The 16,220-nt window shown below is 42.4% G+C and overlaps 1 protein-coding gene across 3 annotated transcripts in view; it reads right to left on the reverse strand.

Moving 5' to 3' along the window:
• The window catches only part of LINGO1 (leucine rich repeat and Ig domain containing 1), a 506,273-nt gene that overhangs the window by 200,390 nt on the left and 289,663 nt on the right, over nucleotides 1-16,220 (reverse strand). For all 3 annotated transcript variants that reach the window (XM_051982523.1, XM_051982521.1, XM_051982522.1), the window contains one exon: nucleotides 3,707-3,904. The gene's annotated coding sequence lies outside the window, so the exon portion shown is untranslated. The remainder of the gene's footprint in view (nucleotides 1-3,706; nucleotides 3,905-16,220) is intronic.

Consider the following 16,220-nt stretch of genomic DNA (forward strand, 5'->3'; position numbering starts at 1 on the left):
TCACCCCATTCTACCCCCAACACTAATGCTCACTTCTTGGTCATAGAATCCTCTTTTCTTCTTCTTCTCTCTCTCTCCTCAATTTTTCCAGAGTATTTCATTTCTTTTTTTTCTTTAGCATTTATATGGCGCTTTAAGATTTACAAAGTGCACTACAAGTATTACCTCAATTGATACTCTCAATAACCTTGGCAATAGGTGTTATTATTATCCTTTTTTAACAGATGGGGAAACTGAGAGAGAGAGAGAGAGAGAGAGAGAGAGAGAGAGAGAGAGAGAGAGAGAGAGAAAGAGAGAGAAGTTACATTGCTTTCCCAAAATTACAGAACAAGAAGAGATAGGGGGAGATTTAAACTCAGGGATTCCTGACACCAGGTCCAACGCTCCCTCTACTGTGCTGCCCCTTCCATGAGCCAGACAACTTGTTCATTAACTTATTTGTATTCATGTCATATTTTCTTAAAGTCTAAAGAGGAGAAAAAGCGCTATGCTTGGGGAGTCCTATTAGATTGTAAGTCCCCCAAGGATAGGGTATTTTTTCATCTTTATCCCTTTAGTGCTCAGAACAGTGTGTGTGGCTATGAAACTGTTATCAGACTGGTGTATCTTCAGCCAGTCCTCAGAGGGCACAGCCTCAGTCCTCTTCCCATCATCTAATCAGGGGTCCTCAAACTTTTTAAATAGGGGGCCAGTTCACTGTCCCTCAGACTGTTGGAGAGCCAGACTATAGTAAAAACAAAACCTTTCTTTTGTGGGCCTTTAAATAAAGAAACTTCATAGCCCTGGGTGAGGGGGATAAACGTCCTCAGCTGCCGCATCTGGCCCATGGGCCATAGTTTGAGGACCCTTGATAGATTCTCTGCAGCTTATTGATTTAAACTTAACTTAAACTGTGGAGCCTGGAATTGATCATAATGGATGCTTATGGTCTGAAGCAATGAGCTGCTCACTTTGACTCTGGCCCCAATATATCTCTTAATGTAGCCTGACTTTTTTGAGAGTAAAATTATGCTTGTGACTCATAATGGACTTAAAGTTCACTAACCATTGTACATCCTGACCGTTTTCAGACGACTAATTGTTCTCAGAAAGATCTCCCTCACCTTGGACATCATCACCTTGGATGTTCTGTAAATGTATTGATTGATTGGGATTTCAGTGACTCCAACCTCTACCTCAGGGAGGAGGGAGAGAGAGGAGATGTTACTGAAATGGTCCTGGATGTATCTTAGTGACCAATTTCACATGCCACCATTACCACCCTCATCCTGGGTCTAGAGCTGGAGGAAGCTCAGAGGCCAAATAGTCTGCAGCAGAAGCAGGATCTGGCCCTCCTTCCTGCTCCTCACAATACTGCTCTCCCTAATCCTAGGATGAACATTATCATAGGAGGCAACCTGTTACCAAAAATAAGAGTCAGAAGCCCTGAGTTCTAAACTTTATTCCCCTTCATTTTTATGGCCTCAGTTTACTTATTTGTTGAATAGGCATAGTAAGCCCACTCACATGCACAGAGAGAGCTTCAGAGAAGTTGGGGTGGCTGAATGAAAATTGCATAGCCAAAGAGCCCCCTCTAGGGATCTCCTATCCAGGGCTGACTTCTCAGAGAAGTCAGAATTCTGGATGTAGCAAACAAACCATCATCTCCCCCTGCTGATTTTTAGAGCAATTAACATCCACTCAACCTCCAGCAGCTTGATCAAATACCACTGATTTCAAGCCTCCCAATGCCAGATCTGGGCTGGGGAGGACAACAGTGCTATGCTGTGATAGCATTAAACTTCTCCCTTTCTTTGTTCCTTCTTTAGATTCTCCCCATCTCCTCTCTACCTAAGACCCCCGGAGCCTGTTCCCAGCTGGGATTCTGGAACAACGACACACTGTCAGAGCCTTAAACTTCTCCCTTTCCTTATTCCTTCTTCAGATCTTTCTCATCTCCATCTCTCTGCCTAGAACCCCTGGAGCTGTCTCCAACCCAGCTTCTGGAACAATACACTGTCATAGCATTAAATTTCTCCCTTCCTTGTTCCTTTTTCAGATTCTCCTCAATCTCCTTCTCTCTTCCTAGGACCCCTGGAGCCTGTTCCCAGCTGGGATTCTGGAACAATGACACATTGTCATAGCCTTAAACTTCTCCCTTTCCTTGTTCTTCAGATCCTCCTCATTTCCATCTCTCTGCCTAGGACCTCCTGGAGACTGTCTCCAGCTGGGATTCTGGAACAATGACACACTGTCATAGCCTTAAACTTCTCCCTTTCCTTGTTCTTCAGATCCTCCTCATTTCCATCTCTCTGCCTAGGACCCCTGGAGACTGTCTCCAGCTGGGATTCTGGAACAATGACACACTGTCATAGCCTTAAACGTCTCCCTTTCCTTGTTCCTTCTTCAGATCCTCTTCATCTCCATCTCTCTGCCTAGGACCCCTGGAGCCTGTTCCCAGCTGGGATTCTGGAACAACGACACACTGTTATAGCGTTAAACTTCTCCCTTCCTTGTTTCTTCTTCAGATTCTCTCAATCTCCTTCTCTCTGCCTGGGACCCCTGGAGCCTGTTCCCAGCTGGGCTTCTGGAACAAATGAGCCTTAAATCCCTGCTTCCCATCTCCATAGTGGTAAGAAAGATACCCAACAGATATTTGCCAAACCAAAAAAATGTCAGGACTGGAAGGGACCTTAGAACCTGGGGTGTCAGAATATGGAGAAAAATCCTAGAACATTAAATACGAAAGCTGGGGAGGGTATAGTTTTAGATGATTGAAACTGGAAGGGCTTTAGAATCTAGAATGCCAGAGCTGGAAGAAACCTGGCAATAAAGAACACAGAATTTTTGAGCTAGGAGGTAACTTGAAGATCATTTCGTTAAACTCCCTCATTACACAGGAAACCAGTCATTTAGTCAATAAGCATTTATTAAACACGTGTGCCAGATGCTGGAAACACAAAGAATGGCAAAAACACAGTCCTCGTTCTCAGAGAGCTGTTTAATGACTTGCCCAAAGTCACACAGCATGTTGGTAGCAGAGCCAAGAATAGTAATGATAACAATGTTGATGGTGATGATGATGATGATAGAGCACTTTAAGACTTTAAGCATTGTGTGTGTGAATATTTGTATGTACAAATATACATCTGAATCTTTTTGGATCTTTACAGTAACCTTGAGAGATAGTGTTCCATTATCTACATTTTACAGATGAGATAAATAAGGTATGGAGAGTGAAATGATTTTTTCAGGGTTACATAGCAAGTCAGGCACTGAGGTGGGACTTGAACCCAGGATTTCTCAGTCTTGCACTCTATTAATTGAGCCGCCTAGTTGCCTGATATATGAGAAAGGACAAAAGTAGGATAAGTCTCTTACAACTTGATAGATATTGTATCCAGAGAGGTCTACTTGTACTTGAATCCAGAGTGCCTTGAGTCCTTAGAGGCATTGGATCCGGAGCTGGAGGAGTTTTTAAATCATCTGGTACAGTACCCTCAATTCACTGATGAGAAAATATGGGATTTCAGAAAGTCTCAAGGTGATTTGCCCCATGCTACATGGCTAATAACTAGGAAAATCAGAATTTGAACCTAAATTCTGTGACTCTAAACACAAGTCCCTTCCATTCAGCTAAAATGTCTTGTGTCTCCTGGCCAGTTGAAGCCATAAAGACTAAGGGAATTGGAAGAATAAAGATAATTTTTTAAAAAGCAGAACCTACCGTGTTTCTTGGCTTTCTCTTAGCTAGGTGCAGAGGCTCCAGTACTTCCTCAAGGTGCTGCTGCTGAGAGGGTCCAGGCAGAACTGGGGTGGCGTGAGATCACCCAAGAGAAACTACAGTCTAGATGTGTGCTAGGGCTTCCAGTGAAGAGGACTCCAGAGTTGGCCAGAGCTCAAGACAGCCAGAGCAAGATGAATCCTGGGGAAAAAATGAGAGAAAGACTAAGTAATTGGGGGGGGGGGGGAAGAGAAAAAGAATTAAAACCTTTGAGGAAAAGGAATAGTCAATAAATATTTACCAAGTACCTAGCATGTGCAAGACTCAGCTAAATGCTGAGGACTAAAATAAAGGCCCCCCCCCAAAAAAAAAAAAACAACACCAGACCCTGCCCTCAAGGAGCTCAGAGACAAAATGCAAGCAAATGAAATAGAAAGGGAATAAAAAAGGAAACATTTTTAACAGGAAAAATGCAAGCATTTGAGGTAATGAGGAAAAGGCAGAGTTTTAGGAGAAAAACTCCAACATCACTAGTCCATAGCAAAATGTGGAAGACACATTTTTCCGCAAGTGGCCTCTACAATTTTCTGCCCCATAGGGCTTGGTACTAAAATAAACACAGCAATGGGAGACAAAAGTAGAACCAAAGTTCTACTTTTGCTTCTACTACATATTATTTGTGTGATCTTGATAAAGTAATTTAGTCTCCCCAGGACTCAATTTCCACTTTTGTGAAAATGAGGGCATTGAACTAAATGATCTAAGACTTCATTTTACTCTTAATTCTATGGACTGATGATCTTAAAAGGCTTTAAGGTCGAAGAAGTCTTTTTGTTACAATCTTCTGAATTAGGTAGGACAAGTATGATCATGTCCATTTTATATATGTGGAAGGGAATTGTTTAGAATCATTAAGCATCAGTATCCCAGAACTTCAGAACTGAAACAAATAATAATCCCTGGCAATCCTCCTAAGTTGGTCTCAGCGCTACTCTGTGGAGTCACAAAAAAGTCCATTTTCTTCCATGTGATTGCATTTTCGGTAGTAGAAGTAATTACAAGATCCTAAGTGTAGTTGAAATCACAGAATGGGTATTGCCTCAGGCAAACTGAGACCTAGGAAAGACCTTAGTTTTAAAAGGTCAAGGTCTCCCCGGAATGGAGCCAATGCTTGTTGTCCTACCCTGTGTCTTGCCACTGAATTTAGATGATCCTGGAGAGAATGAGGCACAGCCCTGCCTCATTTAAATCTAATTTGATTGCAAATCAAAACATCCCTCCTGATGTATCTTGTCCTCTTCTAGAACTTAGGACAAAGAACACTAACAACAGCAAAGCTACTAGAAACTTTACAGATAGAGTCTGATCCAGTTCTCTAATTTTACAGGTGATGAGTCAGAGAGGAAAGAGAATGACCTGCCCAAAGTCTCCCAGATAGAATTGATAGTTAAGACTTAAACTCAGTTTCATTGACTACAATCCAATGCTCTGTCTACTCTACCAGACTATTAATTCAGGTTGTCTCTCCTTCTCTTCCTATCTCTCCCTTCTTATTCCTCCTAATTCCTTCCCATATCGTCCTTCTCTTCCTTCCTTTCCTCCTTCTGTTTCCTTCCTTTGACTTGCCCCTTCTCTTCCCTTCCCTTCCCATTTCTTCTCATCACATTCTTTTCCCTTTTTTTCTCTACTCTTCTTTTTTCTTTTCTTTTAGGACAGTACAGTGTTGGCATATAGTTGGCACTAAATAAATGTTAGCTATTATTATTATTGCCATAAGAAAAGATGCACATGTGCAAAAAATAGAGAGCACCCTTATTTGTTGCAATAAAAAGGCTGCAGACAAAGCATGTGTGGGTGACTCGGGGAAAGGCTAAACAAACTGCTATATGAATGTGATATAATATTCCTCCACCATAAGGAATGATGAATATGAAAAATTTCAAGGAACCTGGAAGAATCTGTATGAAGTGACACTAGGTAAAGAACACCAAGACAAAGAACAATATACCAAGAGACTCCAACCACCTAAATCAAGCTGACACTAAGGAGCAATAAAGTTCAGGTTTAAAACAACAGAAAACACTGGGACCATTCAGTGAAAGTTATAGCACAAATCCTTCCTTCCTTCCTTCTTTTTCTCCTTCCTTCTTTCTTTTCTTCCTTCCTCCCTCCTTCTTTCTCTTCTTTCCTTCCTTCCTTCCTTCCTCCCTCCTTCCCTTTCTTTCCTCCCTCCCTCTTTCTCCTTCCCTCCTTCCCTCTCTCTCTTTCTCCCTCCCTCCCTCCCTCTCTTTCTCCACTTCCCTCCCTCCCTCTCTCCTTTCTTTCCTCCCTCTCTCCTCCTTGTCTCCTTCCCTCCCTGTTTCCCTTCCTCCCTCCCTCCCTCTTTTCCTTTCTTCCCTTCCCTTCCTTCCTTCCCTTCCTTCCTTCCTTCCTTCCTTCCTTCCCTTCCCCTTCTTCCTTCCTTCCTTCCTTCCTTCCTTCCTTCCTTCCTTCCTTCCTTCCTTCCTTCCTTCCTTCCTTCCTTCCTTCCTTTCTTCCTTCTTTCCTTCCCTCTTGCCTGCCTGCCTGCCTTTTGGTTAACAATTGAGAATCTCCCAATGTGCCCAGTGGCCTATACTATCATCATATTATCAAACAGTTTTCCTTAACCATTTGGGAAGAATGTGCTTAACAGGGAGAAGGGGGAGGATGCCGGTGAGGTATCTGTTGGAAAGTATCAGTTGCATCAAAATACATTATATCAACAAATAGAATACATGAAAGAGGATAAAGGATAATGAGGCTGGAAAGATTATAGAGCCAGATTATAGAGAGCTTTAAATGTAAAGAAGTTTGGTTTTTAAATCCCAAAGATAGTAGGGAGCTATTGAACATTAGTTGTGCTGTAGGAAGGTTATTTTGGCAGTTTTGTGAAGGTAAGATTGGAGAGAGTCGAAGCAGAGAGATTGATTGAGAGGTTATAATTAATATAGTCCAGATGAGAAGGGAGAAAGCTCTAAATTAGGGTGTTTGGGATGGATGAAAGCTGAGGAATGTTGATGAAACTGACCTGAAAGATGGCTTTCCAGGATCCAGTCAGAATGACTGGAAAGCACAGAAATTATAGAAGGGAAATGATAACAGGGGTGGATTCGGGGTGGGGGAGGGGAGATGATGAGTTCCATTTTGGACATTTTGATTCGGAGTTGCCAACAGGACATCTGAGGGAAATTTATAGCAGGCAGTTTGAGGTGTAGGATTGAAAAGCGAGAATGAAATTAAAGCTGCAGGTACAGATTTGGAAGTCAACTGCATAGAGGTGCATGACAACTGAATTTGGACACAGATGAGTTTTCCAAGGGAAAGGATGGAGGGAGAAATGAGACAGGAACACAGAGCAAAGCTTTGAGGAGTATCAGCAATGAGGGGACTTAGCAATCAGCCGAACACTTTCATTTTCCACGTAGTACTCATTTCCCAAATCTTTAAACTGGCTGTGGCATAATGTCATCCCCAGCTAAGGACCCTAATTTATAGGGAGTATCTGAGGCCAGATTTGAACTCGCGTCCTCCTGACTTTGGGGCCTCTATCCACTGTGCCATCTAACTGCCAAAGTGAGGCTGCCTGAGACTAGCAGCAGACATAGGAGAAGCAGTTAGAATATTGCCAGAAGCAGAGAAAAAAGGGAAGGTAGCAGAGTAGCTAGGGCATCCTCAAACCCAGGAAATAAGGATGGGAAAGTCCCCCAAAACTGCAGTGAGTGTACTGCTGTGCCAACAGCATTGATGCTGGCTTCCCAAGACCTGTTTCCAATGCCATCAGTGATGCTTACTGATCTTGAGGACTGAGCTTCAGTTTTACATCTTTAAAAAGAGAATGCAGGACAGAATCGTTCCCCCCAGCTCTGGATCTATAATGCTATAATACTAGAGGAAGAGGTGATTCACTGTGCCCTTACTCTTTATTACTTGGACTCTGAGTACCAGAGTGATTGTGTCCTCTTCCTCCATGCTGGAAAGTCAAGAGAATAAAATGGGAATTATCTTAATCATTCCCCTTGAAGGTATACACTATCCTACTTGTTTCTGTATGGCCGCAGAGAATTTTTCCCCTCCTTGTTTATGTTTTTTCTTGTCATGATTAAATTTTTTGTGCTATTAGATTTCTGTGTCCTTTGTATTATCTGGCAATAGAGAGAGTATTTATTGTAGAAGGGCACAGGACCTTGGCTGTGGGATTGATTATCCAAAACAGGCACGTTGCATTTTGGGAAGGGGCGATGAAAGCAAGAGATGCTGTCTACAAACTGGACAACTGAGTCCCAGAAGTGATTTGCTTGGTTAAGGTTACACATCTAGATAGTGGCAAGATCAGGTCTATATCCCAAACCTCCTAACTGTCTGTCTTTCTACAGTTCTTATACCATGGTGCATCTCAGAAAATACTCCATTTCCCTTCTGCGTTCAGAGCTATTCTGCTGTCATCTATGGTACAAGAAGGGTCACTGCTTGGCTGGGGAACCAAAGAGAGTATATGAGGTGCACCGAGAAAGAGGGGTCCCCATCACTGTGGGGAACAGCTAAGAGAAGCAGGAGCTGAGAACTTTTATGAGGGTGAGAGCAAGAGGAGGGTTAATGTGTCTGGGATATTTGCTAATAGGTGGAGACCAATCTATGCACTGGGTTGAGCAGAATATTTGGTGAAGGTGGAGTGAGTGCAAGGGAGGGACCAGTAGGGATGGAGACGAGCAGGGAAGCAGTAACCTCAATGTTTGACCCCAGATCTTTCTCCCCTTGTATCATCACTGTGTGGAGTGTGCAGGAGTATCTGTCAGTACCAAGACATAGATGATAATACCGCAGAGAATATACCATGAACATCAGAATTGAAGGAGTAGGGATGATGAAGCTACAGTCATATGAACCCTATAGAGCTCTGCCTTAGCGGTACCGACTTTTGCACTTGGTGGATTGGCTTGAATGCTGGACCTGGGAGTCAGAACAATTTAACTTTTAATCCTGTTTCACACATTTATAAACTGTGAGGCTCAAATAGGATGATGTACATCGAGTGTTTCGCAAGCCTTAAGGTGTCACCAAACATGAACCATTATTATTGATTTCTAGTTCTAGTGTGGACTGCTGGAGTGGGCTGACTTCAGAAAAACCTAGAAAGACTTAACATGAACTTATACTAAGTGCAGAGAGTAGAACCAAGAAAACATGGTACACAGGTATAATAAAATCATGTGATGATCAACTTTGTGGACTTAATGAGATGACTCAAGGCAATTCCAATAGACTTGAGATGGAAAATGCCATCTGCATCCAGAGAGAGAACTATGGAGACTGAATATGCATGGAAGCATAGTTTTTTCACTTTTTGTTTGCTTTTTTCTTTCTCATATTTCCCTCCCTCTTGGTTTAAATTTTCTTGCACAACATGACAAATATAGAAATATGTTTAAAAGAATTGCACATATTTAACCTATATCAGATTTCTTGCTGACTTGGGGAGAGAGAAGGAGAAAGAGGGAAGGAGAAGAATTTGGAACACAGGGTCTTACAAAAATGAATGTTGAGGACTGTCTTTGCATGTATTTGGAAAATGAAATACTATTAAAAAATTTTTTTAAAAAAGGGAAAAAATACTTCCCGGGGCAGCTAGGTGGTACAGTAGATAGAGCACCAGCCCTGAAATCAGGAGGCCTGAGTTCAAATTTGACTGCAGATACTTAACACTTCTTAGCTGTGTGACCCTGAGCAAGTCACCTAACCTCAATTGCTTCAGAAATACATACATACATATATACATACATACATACCCACATACTTTACTTCTCTCCATGAGTCATATACATCTGACTCAGGAGTTGAGGCCACCGAGGGCAGGGAAAGTGAGATCTTAAGGATTCATTTGATCAGATCCCCTAGTGCCACAGAGAAGGTAGAATCACCCCACTTTCCATCTAAAGCAATGGAAACCCAGAAGCATTAAACAGATTGCCCAGTGTCACATAGAGAATTTGTGGTAAATGGGGAGAGGGAAGAAGATGCTTAAAACTCCTGTATCCAAGGCAGCATTCCTTACAAAAAGAACAAGTCATATTTCTATACAACCCTAAATGTACAATGTATTATTACCATGCCCATTTCATAGCTGAAAAAAACTGAGATTCAGGTAAAGCAATTTAACTGGGATGTCATACTAAGTAACCGAGCAGGTATTCAAACTTAAGTCTTTTGATACTAAATCCAGCACTCTTACCCTAATGCTATAAAAATATGTGGAGTTATAATTAACATACTCCGCCACACACTCAGTTCAACCAGGGCTTATTGAGTTCCTTGGTGTATAGAAAAAAAAAAAAAACAGGAGTCAAAAAAAGATGAACGCTGATCCTGAATTTATCCTGAGCAGTTGTGGGACTTAAGGCAAGCAGCCCAAACACGCTGGACCTGGGTTTCCTGCTCTACAAAGTGAGGCAGTTGGATTAGACCAAGGATTATTAATTTCTGTGTGTCCTGGACCCTTCTGGCATTTGGTAAAGCCTACAGACCTCTTCTCAGAAAGATGTTTTTAAATGCACCAAAGAAACTATGTAGATTTACAAAGAAAATCAGATATATTGAACTGCAATTACCGACATTAAAAAAAAAAAAAACCAGGTTCATGAACCTAAGGTTAAGAGGCCCTTGATAATCAATGCAATCTCTAAAGCCCCTTCCAACATTGGCATTATATATTCTGTATTCTAAAGCCTTTGTGGGTCTGACATTGTATATGATACAGTCTGTTGTAGTTCCTTTTCTATTTTCTATTTATGAGGTCACTCTCACCTCCGATATTCTATGTTCCAACATTTACTGTTTTAATCCCTTCAGTTGGGATTTGCTGCCCTGCCCCTACGCTCCCACCCAATGTTGGCCATGAGATGGGAGAGACAGGTGGAAGGCAACATCCGGGCCCTCCCCTTAGAGAGCTCTCAGCTTCATTGTTAGAGAACCAGGCAAGGCAGGGTGGAATAAGGTGGGAAACTGCTGCATTCCCTTAAAGTGGAGGCAGATAGAGAGCTTCAGAAGGCCCCTATGGAGACGGCTTCGGGGAATCATTCTGGCCCCAGGTGTGAGGCCATCTGGCAGCTCTACCTGACTCAGCACCTGCCCATGAACCCACAGCTGCCCCAGGCCCATCCCAGGCAAGGGGCTCCTGATTCTAGGAAGGGAGGGAAAGAAACCTTTCCAAAGTGAGTAACCAGGCCTGCCTGCTGCTGGCAGCTAAGCAGAATAAATCTGTCCACAGGGCATAAATTGTTTAAGCAAAATGTCTCACTTGAATATTTAGGAGGAAGAGATGGGGAGAGGGAATGGGAGGGAGAGGGAAGGAAGGGAGAGGGAGAGGGAAGGGGAGAGAGAAAAAGAGAGAGAGAGAGAGAGAGAGAGAGAGAGAGAGAGAGAGAGAGAGAGAGAGAGAGAGAGAGGAGAGAGAGAGAGAGAGAGAGAGGAAGTCTATCCTCTCTTTTCTTTCAAGGTCAAAACCATTCCTCTGGCTGGTAGAGAGAAAGAAATATCCTTTATAGAGGAGTTAAGTCAGAGGAAGCTAAACGTTTGGGAGCGGGAGTATATTACTGCCCTGAATGATCTGTCTGGTTCTATTAGGCTAAATATCACCATTTAGTGGGGAATTATCCTCATAAACTGAATCGCTGGCCTCCTATCCAAAAGGACTTTGTAAGGGAATATCCCAGAGATGAGGCAGCTGTATAGAAAAGGCCCAGGGGAGTACTGGGCTTAACTCCCTCAGAGATCATCCAGGCTAACCTCCTCTTCAATACAGGAACACCTCCTCCCCCATCTTCCTCCCCCCCCCCACCTCCTCTGCATCTTTCAGTCTCTACTATCATACTTCCACTGACAAGGAGCTCATTATCTCACAAGGGACAGGCAGCTCTTTTTGGGGCTTGACAACTGTGATTCTGTATAACAGTAAAGTTTCTGACTAGTGATATCTATAAAACATGAAGATATCAGAATGTAAGTTCGTTGTGAGCAGGGATCATTTCATTCTGTGTCCTTGTATTTATTCCCTGTGCCTAGTGTAGCACCCAGCATACAGAAGGCTCATAACAAATACTTGTTGATTGGTTGCAAAAGTGTTTGAAGGGCCATAAAACAAGCCTGAGAAGTACAATTCTATTCCCTTCATTTCATAGATGAGAAAACCAATGCTTAGAGTGGTTCTATTGTTAGGAACCCTGAGTTCCCTGGGATCCTTAAAATAGTGTGCACTGATATCATATTAAGGTTTGCAAAATGCTTTATGGGTGTTACCTTATTTGTCCACCTTCTGTGAAGTAGGCCCCATCAATATGCCATTCTTACAGGTGAGGAAACTGAGGCTGACAGAGGGTAAATTACTCTCTGAGGGTCACACAGCTAATAAATCCTGAGATGAGATTTGAATTCAGACATTCCTGGCTCTCTAGTCCAATAGTCTATCCACTGAACCACCCAGCTGCCTTAGAAAGTCACTCTAATGCTGATTTTTAATTTGGTCCATCCTTAGATGAACAATGAGCTAAGCTCAGAGTTGAAGAAGAGAAAAATGGGAAGAAGTGGAACAACATAGCCTCTCAAGAACTAAAGATGGCTATTCCACAAAGGTAATGGAAGGACCCACGGTGGATGTGAGCAGGGAGGAAGACATTTATAACCAAGGAAATACACTAAAGAAGAAAAGGTCATTGAGGAATGGTGGGAGAGAAGAAAATGTGGCAAGAACAATGGATGATAGTGGACAGCCAGGATATTCTTTCTGCTGGTCAGGAGGAAGCAAGAAAGGCCTTCACTATATTGGGTGCAAAGGTCCAAGAGCTGCTCAGCATGGGCAGGCATGGATGGGCTGCAGTTGGGATCATAAAAAGGAACTCATAATTCACTGAGATCATATATGTACATACATGCATGGTGCCTCCTGATAAAATGTCAATTCCTTGAGATGAGATCAGGGTTTGTTTCCTTTTTCATTTTGAATCAATGGTGTCTATCAAAGTACCTGGCACATAGTAGGTGCTTCATCTATGTTTATTGATTGATTGATTAAAGCAAGATTCAAACCCATGTCTTTCTGCCACCAAGTCCAATGCTCCAAATTATGCCATGCTATCTCTCACATAAGGATTGCTTGATTGAGCTGACATGTTCAGCCTGAAGAATGAGATACAGATGGGGCCTTCAATTGCCTTCAAGGGATTTCTTACAGGATTTAGGGGACTTTAAAGGTCACCTAGTCTCCCCTTCCCCACTCATGAGCTACAGAGAGGGGAAATGACACCCCAGATCACACTGGGAGTGAGCAGCAGTGCTGGGATTAGTCCTGGATCTTCTGTCTCCAAATCCTTTCTCTTTGCCTTATACTGTGTTACACTGCCCAGTGAAATAGCCTCCAGGTGGAAGTGAGAATTGATTTGTAGAATGTCTCCAAGAGCCCAATACTTAGGTCACTTATGATTCAGACATATACAGACAAAATGTCAGAAGAGATTCTCAGTGTTCATTGAATGGAATTCCCTTGTCTATCAGATCTAGGACAGACTTTAGAGAACTCTCTCATTTCCTGAGGGGGGAAGCTGAGACCCAGAAAGAGAAAGTGCTTTGCCAAAGGTTGCACAATTAATTCAGAGCAGAACCAACTGTTCTGATCTAGCCAGTACCTTTCAAAACAACCCCATGTTCCCCCTCAGCGTGGCCCAGGGAGTCCAGGACTCCCGGGATCATCAAGACTTGTACCTCCATAATGGGGAGAGAGGAGGCCAATGATGGAGTTGAAAAAGTTTCTTCATTTATGAGGGCATTTTAACCATTTATGCTTCCTTTTCAATATTTTAATGCATCTGGGATCTGTGGATTCTCTCCTTTGTGCAGAATACAGCCTGACCTTGTTTCCCTAAGTTAAGACTATGGCTCTGGTCCTCCTACAAGGTCCATTGAATGGACTGAAGGGTTTTCTCCTGCATAAGGATTCTTATTCTTTTGTATATCATAGAACCCCTGTAGCTATCTGCTGAATCTATGTTGCCCTTTTCAGAATATGAAATACTTTCATTTACAAAGGAAAACGATTATATTGAAACAGAAATCTAACTTTCCCCATCCAACTCCACAGACCTTTTGAAATATATCAAGATCCCTTGAGGGTCCATGGACTTCTGGTTAAGAATTCCCAGTCTAGGTTTCATTCTGTCCCTGGATAGCAATGAAACACATGGGCTATTAGTTTTTCCTCATTCTTGAAGCAGGCTAAGGGATCATGGAACTGGAAGTGACTTTAAAAGTCCTGTAGTTCATCCCCTCATTTTATAAACAAGAGAACTGAATCCTACAAAGGGTAAATGATTTTTCCATAGTTATACAGATAGTAAATGGCAGCATTGGTATTTGAACCCAGGCCTTTTGATGCCCAGTCCAGCACCTTTTATATTTCATTACCATGAGTGACTCAATTTCTGGTCAGGTAGCATAGTAAGTGAGAGTACTAGACCTGAAGTGAGGCAGACCTGAGTTCAAATCCAATCTCAATCACTAGCTAGCTGTGTGACCGTGAGTTCAACCATTATCTACTTTAGTTTCCTCAAGAGCAAATGGGGATAATAAGATAGTGCCTATCTCCCAGGCTTGTTATGAAGATTAAAAGGAAATAATGTTTGTCAAGGGACTGGCAAACCTTAAAGGACCATATAAATGCTAGCTATTTTTATTTCCTTATATATTCCTTATATATTCATCCATTTTGAATTTTCTGTGTGGATTGTTAGGCCTAACTCTTTTAAGAGGTCATGGATCTTACTAAATGCTGGGGATTGTACAAATAGCCATTTTGTGGATTTTACCATTTATAGGAAATGCCCCTCTTTCTGTTCTCCATGGTGGGCCTTCTGCATGGCAGTGGCAAACATTTTGTGCTTCAGTCAGCATATGTTCCTCTGTGCTTTGCCTTACTTGGTATTATTTATAGTCAAGGATGCTGAACAGAGTTATCTCTATTGCATCTGCTAAGGAATCTTATATTATGTTAACAAATGCATAGGAGACATCTTATTCTGGGAGAAAAGGAGGGAATCTTTAAGGCAGTTTTTTGTTCCACTAAATCACATGCTTTTAATAGTTAACAAACAATAAGCACAGTGGGGATTTCGTATTCTTTGCCCTTTTTAGTCCATTGTTAATATAAAGATTCAGCCTGCTGCAAAATATAATTTGTGAAAGCCTGGCTGTTCCCTTCTCATATCTTCAAAGTTGACTCTGGTGGCATTAAATCAACATAATAGACAGATAGGATCAAATTTCAATGTTTACCATGTGCCACATACTGTGCTAGGTTCCAGGAACACAAATATATGCAGGGCCTCCCCTCAATGGACTTTTATTCTAATGGGGTAAGACAATACAAAAAGAGGCACCAGTCAGGGGAGGGGAAGGTAACATGACATGGAGATGTTTGGGAAGGGGGAGAGCTGGAGACAGCCCCATAGCAAAGATGAAGCCTCCAACCCCGTGGAGGGGTGATCACAGTGTCAGAGCTGAAAGGGATCTTTAAGATCCCTTAATCATAAGATTTCTAAGGCTGTAAGGAGATTTCAAAAGTCATCTGGTCTAATATGCTTTTCCAAAGAAGCTGACACCAAGGAAGTAGCTTAGTCAAGGTCACCGAGTTAGTGAATGGCAGAGTTGGCACCAGAAGCTGGCTATCAGTGCCAAGCTCAGCATTATTTCTAAGATGGCAGGCTTTAGCCCAACCCTGCCAGCATGGCCCAGTGCTGGGGGTCTGAGCGTAAGTCTTGGGTCAACACTATTCCTTACGTGTTTCTCAATGTTAGCAACAAAAAGCCAACAAAGGTAAGCTCCTTCTGTCTTCTCCCCATGCCATGCTTCTCACAGGTTTATATTCTAGACTTAGGAGAAAAAAATACGAACAGTTAAATCAGAAAGGCTTCAGGTCCACGTTAGTCACCCATCAGGCAAATTCAACAGTGTCCCCGCTCCTATCAACTGCCCCCATAGGTGCCAGAATGGGGAGGAGAGCTGCTTGGTTTGGTTGGGGAAAGGAAACATACACACACAGTTCAGTGAGGGGGAAAAGACAAGACAAATTTGCCCGGTGCTGGGACCTTAGAAATCAGCCTCATCTAGAGGAAAACAGACTATAGAGGGATAAATACTAGGCAGGAAGTCAGGCAGGAAGACCTTGGATAAGCCTCTTGAAAGCTCTTAATCTCACTGTCCCCAGATATATAGGAAGGAGTTGGACTAAAAATCTCAAAGGTCTCTTCTAGTCCTAACAGCTTGTGATTCTATGATTTTATGAGCCTGAGGCCGGGGGAGAAAATGTCATTGGAGACAAGATTGACTATCAGAGTCAAGACAGGTCAACTTCTTGTAATATACTTTGACACTGACTTTGACTTTCCTAGGAGATATCCCTCCCAACTCTTTTTCTCTTTGAATCCTATTAATTACACTTTGGTTTGTCAGTCTCTTA

The sequence above is a fragment of the Antechinus flavipes genome, chromosome 2, assembly GCF_016432865.1.
Source record: "Antechinus flavipes isolate AdamAnt ecotype Samford, QLD, Australia chromosome 2, AdamAnt_v2, whole genome shotgun sequence".
Classification (NCBI taxonomy): Eukaryota; Metazoa; Chordata; class Mammalia; order Dasyuromorphia; family Dasyuridae; genus Antechinus; species Antechinus flavipes.